Below are 12,898 nucleotides of genomic sequence, written 5' to 3' on the forward strand. Positions count from 1 at the left end.
TTTTTTTTTTATGATCAATCATTTATATTAGTATTTAAATATAAAATCAACTATTACAAATCGCAATGAGCAGATGATAAATGTAACATACAGTATCAATATTTACTCCAATAACAATTAGAAAAAGAAAATTAATAAGTTATATAATTAATCCTAACTACAATATTATTCCTTCCCTTCTTTTTTTAAGTTCTATTTCAAAAAATAGTAAAAGAAAGTATTAATATAAGAACTATAAAAACTAAATTCCCTTCCCCTCCCATACCCCACCTCATCATTCTCCAAAAAGAAATCAAAGGGTAACATATTTCAGATTTCTTTTTTTTTTGTCAATTCTTAATAATGTAAATGATATTCATTACCATAAATAAGAATTTAGAACATACAATCTATTTATATAAACTATCACTATTAATGATAGTTCTTGGAGGAGAAGTCCATTAATGGCTATTAATCAATTATACTTAGAGAATAGCCACTGCTATTAATTGCTATTAATTGCAACAGTAGCATGGGATCTTCTTGGTGTTTGGGTAATTGCCAGGTTCTTGTGGCCTGGTTTTGGCCTCTGTTGGAAACAGGATGCTGGGCTTGATGGACCCTTGGTCTGACCCAGCATGGCAGTTTCTTTTGTTCTTATGTTCTTATGATTTAAAAAAAGAATAATTAACAAATTTTATTTTTCTTGGATAACTACTAAAGATCATATTTCTAGTTTGAATTGGTAGAGTATTAATATAGAATTGCCAGATTTGCAGAAAATTCTCCCAACTCTGTGGTTTACCATCTTGTCCAGACAAACATTCCATTACCATCATCTGACGTAGTTGTATTCTCCACATTGTTCGATTAGGTGCTGTATCATTAGCCATTTGCACAATGAAGGAAAAGGTTAACATATTTTTCCGAAGAAAATTTTTTATCTGGTATTCCAAATATATAGAGTTATAATGATTTAATCACTGTAAATGTAACCATGGCACTTAAATCATGCATAATGTGGTCCCAAAACTCATCTATCTTAGTGTACATCCAAATACAATGGATATAAGTGCCCTTATGTATTAAACATTTGGGGCATTTATCAGAATTAGTTAAGCCTGCTTTAAATGCTTGAACAGGAGGAATTTATATTCTAGGCATCATCCTAAATTGTATCTCTCTCAAGGCTATATTCTCAGTCAAAGTTTTAAATTTTGAAAAACCCCAGTCCAAGTATGGGCCACTACCTCAGTACTTGGCTTTTCAAAAAAGCATTTTTTTCAAAAAACTTTTCAAAAAAGCATTTTTTTCAAAAAACTTTTCAAAAAAAAATTATTTTTTTTTTTAAAAAAAATTTTTTTTTTCAAAAATTTTTTTCAAAAAACTTGGCTTTTCAAAAAAGCATTTCCAAGCCTTGAATAAAACCTCCTCTCACTAGCACTAACTCGTATGCAATAATGGAATGTAAACACGAATCAACCAACCTCAAACCCTCTCTCACTAATTCCTGCTGAATATTTATCATACTATTACCATTCACAACTGTGTCATATTTATTCATTTGATTACCTATGTACCATTTCATAGTCTTATTTTTTCACTTGCTATTCTAATGTATCAATAGGCTGAAATGTAAATATTGTGCTGTTCAATTTCTCCCCTTCCATCCCAAGTTTATTTTCCTTGTTTTTTGTAACTTTCCCTCTCCCTTTTTCTGATTCACTGTATTTAAAGTTCAAGGTTCTTATTGAAAATATTGTTTTTACGTTACGTTATGCTTTACACTCCTTGTTATTTGTAAACCGGGTTGATGTGATGCCTATCATGAAACTCGGTATAACAAAAACAATAAATAAATAAATAAATAAATACTTGCATCTACCTGTCACTTAACTGCAAGTTTATCCAAAGTATCTTATAAGCTGTAGAAACTATCAAGCCTGTCTAACAAGGGAGCAGAATTGATTGGTCAAAGGAAATGACTACAAATGCATTTTTGTTGATCCCCAAAATTGAATTCAAATAGGGCCAGATTTTAATACCTACGCGCGGGTGTACATCTGTGCGTGCAACCCAGCGTACACAAATGTATGCCCGATTTTATAACATGCGCGCGCAGCTGCGCGCATGTTATAAAATATAGGGTCGGCGCGCTCAAGGGGGTGCACAATAGTGCACCTTGCGCACGCCGAGCCCTTGGGGAGCCCTGCTGGCTTTCCCCATTCCCTCCAAGGCCGCTCCGAAATCGGAGAACCCTCAGAGGGAACTTTCCTTCTGCCCCCCCACCTTCCCCTCCCTAACCCGCCCCCAGCCCTACCTAAACCCCCTAACCTTCATTTTATAAGTTGTGCCTGCCTCTGGGCAGGCGTAGGTTGCGCGATCGAGCACAGAAGCAAATGGCCGCTGTGCCTGGAGGCTCCAGCCCTAGCCCACCCCCGGACCGCTCCACCCCGCTCACACCCTGCCCATGTCCTGGGACTTACATGCGTCCTGGGGCTTTACGTGCACCGCCGGGCCTTTTGAAAATAGGCCCAGCACGCGTAACCCCCCTACACGCGTAAATCCTCCTGGATTTACGCGCGTAGGGCTTTGAAAATCTGCCCCATAATGTGTAACCTGTAGAAAGGCAAAAAAAAAAAATCACAATTCTCTAAACGAAATTTAGAACATAACAACATAAGAAATTGCCATGTTGATTCAGACCAAGGGTCCATCAAGCCCAGCATCCTGTTTCTAACAGTAGCCAATCCGGGCTACAAGTAGCTGGCAAGTACCCAAACACTAAGTAGATCCCATGCTACTTATGCCAGTAATGCCAGTGGCTATTCCCTAAGTCAGTTTGATTAGTAGCAGATAATGGACTTTTCCAAAAACTTATCCAAAGCTTTTTTAAACCCAGCTACACTAACTGCAGTAACTGCATTAACCACATCCGCTGGCAACAAATTCCACAGCTTAATTGTGCATTGAGTAAAAAAGAATTTTCTCCGATTAGTTTTAAATGTGTTACTTGTTAACTTCATGGAGTGCTCCCTAGTCTTTCTATTATCCGAAAGAGTAAATAACAGATTCACATTTCTAGACCTCTCATGATTTTAAACACCTCTATCATATCCCCCCTCAGCCATCTCTTCTCCAAGCTGAACAGTCCTAACCTCTTCAGCCTTTCCTCACAGGGGAGTTGTTCCATCCCCTTTATCATTTTGGTTGCCCTTCTCTGTACCTTCTCCATCGCAACTATATCTTTTTTGAGATGCGGTGACCAGAATTATACATATTACTCAAGGTGCAGTCTCACCATGGAGCGATACAGACGCATCATGACATTTTGGGGTAGATTTTAAAAGGTCCCCGCACTACCCGGCGTGCACACATGTACGCCTGATTTTATAACATGCATGGGGTTGGTGCGCGCAAGGGGGTGCACAATTGTGCACCTTGCGCATGACGAGCCACACTGTCTTCCCCCATTCCCTCCCAGGCCACTCCAAAATTGGAGCGGCCAGTGAGGGAACTTCCCTTCCCCCTAGCCTGACCTTCCCACACCTTCCCCTAACCTTTCCCACCCCCAGCCCTACTCTAATCCCCCCTGACCTTTGACTTACCTTTTGCGCTGCCAGCAAATCCTCCAACACAGCGGCAATGACCACTCTGCCGGAGGCCTCTGGCCCCGCCCCTTCCCTGCCCCTTTAGGAAAGCCCCGGGACTTACATGCGTCCCGGGGCTTTATGCGCATCGCCGGGCCTTTTTAAAATAGGCCTGGCTCACATAACACCCCCCCCCCCCATGCATGTAAATCCTCTGGATTTATGCACGAAGGGCTTTTAAAATCTGGCTCTTTCTGTTTTATTTACCATTCCCTTCCTAATAATTCCTAATATTCTGTTTGCTTTTTTAACTGCCACAGCACACTGAGCTGACGCTTTCAATGTAATATCCACTATGATACCTAGATCTTTTTCCTGGGTGGTATCGCCTAATATGGAGCCTAACCGTGTAACTTCAGCACAGGTTATTTTTCCCCTATATACATCACCTTGCACTTGTCCACATTAAATTTCATCTGCCATTTGGATGCCCAATCTTCCAGTTTCACAAGGTCCTCCTGTAATGTATCACAATCTGCTTGTGATTTAACTACTCTGAATAATTTTGTATCATCCACAAATTTGATAACCTCACTCGTCGTATTCCTTTCCAGATCATTTATATATATATTGAAAAGCACTGGTCCAAGTACAGATCCCTGAGGCACTCCACTGTTTACCCTTTTCCATTGAGAAAATTGACCATTTAATGCTACTCTCTGTTTCCTGTCTTTTAACCAGTTTGTAATCCACAAAAGGACATTGCCTCCTATCCCATGACTTTTTAGTTTTCTTAGAAGCTTCTCAAGGGGGACTTTGGATTTTCAGAAGGTGTTTGTCAAATACACTACATCTACCGATTCACCTTTTTCCACATGTTTATTAACCCTTTCAAGAAAATGAAGCAGATTTGTAAGGAAAGACTTCCCTTGAATAAATCCATGCTGACTTTGTTCCATTAAACCATATCTTTCTATATGCTATGTGATTTTAATCTTTAGAATAGTTTCCACTATTTTTTCCGGCACTGAAGTCAGGATCACTGATCTTTAGTTTCCTGGATCACCCCTGGAGCCCTTTTTAAATATTGGGGTTACATTGACCACCCTCCAGTCTTTAAGTACAATGGATGATTTTAATGATAGTTTACAAATTTTATCTAATAGAAATTTTGTTTTTGACTTCCTTCAGAACCCTGGGGTGCACACCATCTGGTCCATGTGATTTGTTATTCTTTAGTTTGTCAATCTGGTCTATTACATCGTCCAGGTTCAGAAGTGATTTTGTTCAGTTCATCTGATTCATCACTCTTGAAAACCATCTCTGGAGCTGGTATCTCCCTAACATCCTCATTAGTAAACACAGAAGCAAAGAATTAATTTAGCCTTTCTGCAATGGCCTTATCTTCCATAAGAGCACCTTTAACCTCTCAGTCATCTAACGGTCAACCAACTCCCTCACAGGTTTCTTACTTAGGATATATTTAAAAAGGTTTTTTTTTAAATGAGTTTTTGCCTCTACGGCCTACTTCATTTCAAATTCTCTCTTAGCCTGCTTTATCAGTGTTTAACACTTAACTTGACAATGCTTATGCTTTTGTCCTATTTTCTTCTGATGGATCCTTCGTCCAATTTTTGAAGGATGTTTTTTTTGGCTAAAATAGCCTCTTTTACCTCAACTTTGAACCATGCTGGTAATCATTTTTCCTACCTTCCGCCTTTCTTAACACTTGGAATTCATCTGGAATGTGCTTCTAAGATTGTATTTTTAAACAATGTCTATGCCTGTTGTACACTTTTAACCTTTGCAGATTTACTTTTCAGATCTTGAAATGTACAAATAATTTGTGTATTAGCAGGGAGAAAAATTCTTTCATGAATATTAGTTCATGCTTTTTCCATTTTGTTAGAAAGGCCTGGTTGAAATTCAGTATTACCTTGCAGAGGCAAGAAAATTGAATAACTAGGAAGTAGTTCCAGTATTTTCCATGCTGTAAACCAAGCCCTTCTGACTGACTTAATCAATAAATTGTTTTTTATTATATCTGGAAGAAATTTTACTTTTGCATGTATAAATAGCTAAGAGAAAAAGGACTCAATATTTGACATTCAGTATTTGTGGTATTATATTTTGATGTTCCCAAAATCCAATCTCTAGCATGTCTCATCAGATATGCTGTTATATTTTCTGATATCAGAAACAGATACGCCTCTCTCACTATAAGGCAATGTTAAAGTTTTCATTCCAAATAAACTTAGATATAGCTTTATTAATTCTTGAATATCAATATTATGTAATACCAATGGTAACAATTGTAACTAATAAAGCCATTTAGGTAACAACACCATTTTAATTATCTGTATTCACCCTATGAGTGATACTGAAAGATTTTTCCAACTCATTAAAAGTTTTTCCAAGTTCTTAATAGCAGGATTAATAATAAGACCATAAATTGTTCTCATGTCATTTGAAATCTTATCCCCCAAATATGTAATATATCCTTTTGCCCACTGAAATGGAAAATAATCTCAATTAATCTCCATCCTTTTTCTAGTGTCCCAGTTAGATGCAGGGATATTGACTTATCTGCATTTACTTTAAAACCAGAAAATTTGCTAAAATTCTTTATGATAATTGCTTAAAGAGAATTTTTAGGGTTAGAAATAAATACAGAGATCCAAGATGGCATACTAGCGTCTCGGCTCTGAATGTCCTCTTCACTTTTTTGGGTTTTCTTTTGGAATGCCTCATTCTGCGTGTAAGCCTGTGTTGGCTCAGCCATGCTCTCTTCTAACCCCCCGCTTGGTCCCATGGACACTCATGTCCGATGGGGAGCATTAGCTCTGGGAATTTTCTCGCTGGAGGAGATTTGGGGGGAAGCTGAGCCCGATCCCCTCCCTGAGCACCTGAAAGAATCAGAAGAGGCCCCTGAGGAGCGGGTACCCCGTTAGTGGTAAGAGTTCCAGATAACGCTGGAGTGGCAGAATAGCTGCCACTCCAGCGTTATCTGGAATCCCATCTGTAGAATCCGAGTTGTTGCTAACTCGAATAGCTAGCAAAAGAGGTAGGCTTAAATATCCGGGCAGCTTGATGTCATCTCAAGGGGACGCCCCTGAGGTTCATGCCAATGAAGAAATAAAGATGAGAGTGGCGTGTGCACGCGCACCCTATAGTACCTTGGAGGAGCATGGTGGGAAGCAGCACCAAAGCCGGTCTGGGGACACCGGAGAGATTGGCAGACAGACGCCACAGCAGCCAGTAGTCTGAGGTGAGTGGGAGGAGCCGCAAGTAGGCAGGGCGAAGCTGTCACAGACCGATGGTCGCAACAGTACCCCCCTTCAAAGGGTGGACTCCAACTCTTGTACCAGGTCTTGGTTTCCGAGGATGCATCTGGTGAAACTGATGAAGCATTTCTTTATCTAGGATATTAGCCATTGGCTCCCAAGAATTTTCTTTGGCACCTTAATCTTCCCAACACAGAAGGTATTCCCAAGGCTTTCCACGTCTTCTTGCATCTAGAATGGCATTGACCTTGTATTCTAGGTCTTCTTCTGCATTGATAGAAGATGGTTCAGGAGACTTGGATGAGAACTCACTGAGAATGAGTGGTTTCAGAAGTGAAACGTGGAATGCGTTGTGGATTTTCAATCCAGGCGGTAGCTTCAGACTGTATGTAATGTTGCCAAGACGTCGTAGGATTGGAAATGGTCCAACATAGCGAGGAGCAAATCGAGAGGAGGGTAACTTTAGTCTCAGATGCTTAGTTGATAGCCAGACTTTGTCACCAGGTTGAAACACAGGCGCTTTACAATGGTGAGCGTCGTAGGATTTCTTAGCTCGATCACCCGCTTTAATTAGCATTTCTATAGTTTGAGTCCATAGTTGATGGATATCATCAGCAGTGGATTGAGCTGCTGGGGATGACACTGAGAGCTTCAGTGGAAGTGGCAGAGAAGGTAAACGTCCACATACCACTTCAAAAGGTGTTGATCCAGTGGATAATGCTGGATGTGAATTAATGGCGAATTCAGCCCATGGTAACAGCTCAGCCCAGTTATTCTGACAGCAACTCACATAGGCCCGAATGAACTGTTTCAGGGTCCTTTTCATCCTTTCAGTTTGGCCATTTGTGGATGATAGGCAGATGTATAATCCAGAGAGATGTCAAATAGTTTGCACAAAGCCTTCCAGAATCTTGCCGTGAATTGAGATCCTCGATCCGAGACTATGTGCTTTGTGTAAACCCCGCCCCCTGGGAAACAACTCACACCCCAAGTCCCCACTAGAGTAGTCGCTAAACTGGCCGTTTAATGTAAGGGGTGGCTGTTAGCTGTGGGCAACAAGGTTTACAAGAATAAAGAATTATTTCATAGGAAAAAAAACCACTTAGTCTCAAACTGATAGTTTTGTTAGAGCTAATAACTTCTTTATAAAAAAAACTTATAGTTTGTTACATAACTTTCTGAAGATATCTCAAATACAACAGATTCAACAACATAAGTCAGAAAAATATAAATACAACAAAATTTGCTTCCTCTATCCTTTCAATTATGGACTCACCGGCGATGATCTTGGGGGACTTCAATCTACATGTCGACGCCTCCCCAATCTCCTCCAACTGCGAAACATTCTTATCCACACTCCAGGCAATGGGTTTTGAACAAATAGTCAACAAACCCACCCATAAAGCTGGACATACACTTGACCTCATTTTCCTAAACTCTCACCTATCATACACTAACACTCCAGACTGCACCCCAGTCCCTTGGTCCGACCATTCACTCATATCAGCTACTATTAAGACCAGAGGAAACCCCCCTCAACCACAACCTCATTCTTCCATCCATCACAGAAGAAATTGTACCTCCGACATTCTTAGTGAACAACTCTCCAAAGAACTCCCTAATCTAGATACTTCTAACCCCAACTCAGCACTCCTATCCTGGTGCAATATCACGGAGTCCATAGCCAACAAACTATGCCCCAAAGAGACGAAAATCATCAATTGGACCCAAAAAAGGAAGCAACCATGGTACTCACCGGAACTTAAACGCATGAAGCAAGACCTCCGACACAAGGAAGGCTCTTGGCGGAAGTCCCCTAACTCTACAACGTTATCCGAATACAAACGAATCATGCATCTCTACAGGATTTCTCTACTACAAGCAAAAAAAGACTTCTACTCCAGCAGAATCCACGATATCCAATATGACGCAAGGGCCCTGTTCTCCTATGTATCCCAACTGACTAAACCCTCTGCTCCGACCATTCCAGACGATCAGGCTCAATCCAAAGCCAATGAACTCGCACTCTTCTTTCAGGACAAAATTGCAAATACTCTAGCACTTCTCCCTACTAACCCAACACCACTATCACTAAACCTCACCACCACAGGCTCACCCAGCGCCACCCTAGAGTCCTTCGAGCCTACCACCCCACTGGAGATAGAATCAACACTCAAGAAGCTGAAACCATCCAGCCACCCATTGGACCACATCCCTACAAAACTTCTGCTCCTTATACCAGGCACCATCTCCAGAGCTTTGGCTGACATCATTAACTGCTCCCTTGCCCATGGAATTTACCCGGATGACCTCAAAACAGCATCGATTAAACCTCTCTTGAAGAAACCCAACCTAAATACTAATGAGCTCTCCAATTTCCGACCCATTTCCAACCTCCCGCTGCTAGCAAAAATCACAGAGAAGGTGGTGAACACACAGCTATCGGACTACCTGGAAGACCACAAAATTTTATACCCCTCCCAATATGGCTTCCGTAAGTCTTCCAGTACTGAAACCCTCCTCATATCGCTAACGGACCACATACTCATGGGCCTAGACAAAGGGACTTCTTTCCTGCTAGTTCTCTTAGACATTTCCGCGGCGTTTGATACCGTGAACCATAGCATCCTCCTCAATCGTCTCGCAGACATTGGCTTATCTGGACACGCCCTCCAATGGTTCAGCTCATTCCTCAATAATAGAAGCTCCAAGATCACCATCAACAATAAAGAATCTCCTAATTTCAAATCTACACTTGGTGTTCCCCAAGGCTCCTCTCTATCCCCCACTCTCTTTAATATCTACCTCCTACCCCTCTGCCAGCTTCTCACAAACCTCAACCTAACTCACTATTTATACGCTGACGATGTGCAGATCTTGATCCCTATAAAAGAATCCCTTCCAAAAACGCTATCCTTCTGGGAAAACTGCCTCAAGTCCATCAACCACCTACTCACCAGCCTGAACTTGGTCCTCAATGCAGCCAAAACAGAAATTCTTCTCATCGCCCCCGACCATTCTACCTGCCTTGATCAGACAACCTCTATTCCTCAGACTACCCAAGTTAGAGATTTAGGAGTCACCATTGATCACCATTTAAACCTAAAAAAATCAATCAACAACATTACGAAGGACTGTTTCTTTAAGCTACAGGTTATGAAACGACTCAAACCCCTCCTCCACCTCCAGGACTTCAGAACAGTTCTACAGTCAACGATTTTCTCCAAAACCGACTACTGCAATACTCTCCTCTTAGGACTCCCGACCTCCGCCACCAGACCACTACAGATGCTCCAGAACTCAGCTGCCAGGATTTTAACCAACACCAACCGGAGAACTCACATCACCCCTATACTTAGGAACCTACACTGGTTACCTATTAAATACAGAATTTGGCACAAAGCTCTCACCATCATCCACAAATCCATACACAACCAACTCCCTTTAGACCTTCAGTTACCATTCAAACCATACACATCTACAAGACCCATCAGAGAGGCTCACAAAGGAACCCTTCAAGTTCCCCCAACTAAATCCACTCGACTAACCTCCACAAGAGAACGGGCACTTTCCACAGCTGGCCCCATCATTTGGAATAACCTTCCGACGGATTTAAGACTGGAACCCTGCCTGACCACCTTCCGGAAAAAACTCAAGACTTGGCTTTTTGTCCAAGCCTTCCCTCAAACATAACATTGCAACAGTGCACTCATTTAGCCCAATAGACTAAATGTCCAATCCAGTAATTGTATATCCATTCATGTTCATTCTCCAGTTTATTCTGTCCTTTACTTCCTGGCTACCCTAGCCTCCAAGTTCATTCCCCCTGTTATTTGTATCTGCGCCTCGGCCTTCTCGTTATATGGTTTTTTGTTCAGTTAACCCCCAAGTTTGATGTAAACCGGCCTGATATGAAGCTTGTCATGAAGTTCGGTATATAAAAATGTTAAATAAATAAATAAATAAATATATCCTTCCTTTTCATTTTCATAAATTTCTCAGTCTTTACACATAACCTCTAACATGCTTTTCGGACCATTCTCCTTTTCCTTTTCTTTTCCTACATAGAAACATAGAAACATAGAAATGACGGCAGAAGAAGACCAAATGACCCATCCAGTCTGCCCAGCAAGCTTCCCTCATTTCTTCTCCCATACTTATCTGTTTCTCTTAGCTCTTGGTTCTAATTCCCTTCCACCCCCGCCATTAATGTAGAGAGCGGTGATGGAGCTGCATCCAAGTGAAATATCTAGCTTGATTAGTTAGAGGTAGTAGGGGTAGTAACCGCCGCAATAAGCAAGCTACACCCATGCTTATTTGTTTTTACCCAGATTATGTTATACAGCCCTTATTGGTTGTTTATCTTCTCCCCTGCCGTTGAAGCAGGGAGCTATGCTGGATATGCGTGAGGTATCAGTTTTTTTCTTCTCCCCTGCCGTTGAAGCAGAGAGCTATGCTGGATATGCATCGAAAGTGAAGTATCAGGCACATTTGGTTTGGGGTAGTAACCGCCGTAACAAGCCAGCTACTCCCCGCTTTGTGAGTGTGAATCCTTTTTTCTTCTCCCCTGCCGTTGAAGTTATGCTGGATATGCGTGAAGTATCAGTTTTTCTTTTCCCCTGCCTTTGGTTTAGTGAGGTCACCAACTGAAGACCGGTGGGGCCCTTTCTTTCAGGTTGCACTTCTTTTCAAAGAGTCCAATTTTCTCCACTGCAGGTTCCTCAGGCACCTACAACCTATCTAAAAAAACTAATTAAAAGAAACTATCTATTCTATTTTTTTTTAACACTATCTAACTAATGCAAATAAATGAATAATTATAATCCCTCTAACTAAACCCTTAACCAGACAGTCTTAAAAAATATATTCAAATAGATGAAAGGGTTCTTTATGCATCAGCATAGTATACAGTAGGGGTGTGAATCGTGTGATCGATCGTCTTAATGATCGATTTTGGCTGGGGGGGGAGGGAAATCTGATCGTCGTGTTTTGTTTTTTTTTTTAAATCGTTAAAAATCGTAAATCGGGGAGGGCGGGAAAACCGGCACACCAAAACAACCCTAAAACCCACCCCGAACCTTTAAAACAAATCCCCCACCCTCCCGAACCCCCCCAAAATGTTTTAAATTACCTGGGTTCCAGTGGGGGGGGGGGTTCCCGGCGCGATCTCCCGCTCTCTGGCCACGGCTGCGTTAAGAGAAATGGCGCCGGTGGCCCAGGGACTTTTGGCCAGCTTGGGGGGGGCCTCCTGACCCCCACAAGACTTGCCAAAAGTCCAGCGGAGGTCCGGGAGCGATCTCCTGCACGCGTGACGTCGGGAGCCAGGAACCAAAATGACACCGGCGCTACCTTTGCCCTGTCACATGATAAGGGCAAAGGGCAGTAGTTAATTTCTCTAATGCATCTTGTTGATCAGTAACGCGCAAAGCAAGGCCTGGAATGGCCTGCAAGGCGTTGAGCTGAGCCTGATCCATGGAGTTAGCAATCTGTTATGGTTATTGGTGTTTGAGTGGATCCTTGGACACTGTGGCAGCTGACCATGCCCACGGGGGGCAGTCCTGTGAGGGACCACAGTGTCAGGCTAAACTTCGGACAGACAAACACAGATTTGAATCTTTTATTATACAGTATATGGAACCACCAGAGGTGGCAGTAGTGAGTACTGATTGTAGAGCCTGGCTGGGCATGTCTCTCACAGAACTCTGGAAACGGATCCTCTGTATGCAGTGCTGTAGTGGAAAGAGACTGAGAGTTATGAGCACACAGTAGAATTAGCATTCAGATTCCCAAGTAGAATAGGAGAGCTCCGAGACAGGGAGAGCAGACCCTCGAGGAGTGAGTACCTGATCCCATAGAGCAGAGAGACTCGGTAGCGTTGTACTCACTAGCAGCAGCAGAGGTTCCACTAGACGAGAGGTCTGGAACCAGAGCAGAGGGCAGGCCCTCGAGGAGCGAGTACCTGATTCCGGCGAAGCAGTACTGTAGAGAGAGAGATGTTTCTGTACTCACAGATGATGACTGTAGTTAGTTCTTCCAAGTAGAAGG

The 12,898-nt window shown here is 42.0% G+C and overlaps 1 protein-coding gene across 1 annotated transcript in view; it reads left to right on the top strand.

Moving 5' to 3' along the window:
* LOC115083383 (chloride channel protein D-like) overlaps positions 1-12,898 on the top strand; it is a 472,614-nt gene that overhangs the window by 267,410 nt on the left and 192,306 nt on the right. The window lies entirely within an intron of this gene.

Source organism: Rhinatrema bivittatum, chromosome 2 (assembly GCF_901001135.1).
Source record: "Rhinatrema bivittatum chromosome 2, aRhiBiv1.1, whole genome shotgun sequence".
Lineage (NCBI taxonomy): Eukaryota > Metazoa > Chordata > Amphibia > Gymnophiona > Rhinatrematidae > Rhinatrema > Rhinatrema bivittatum.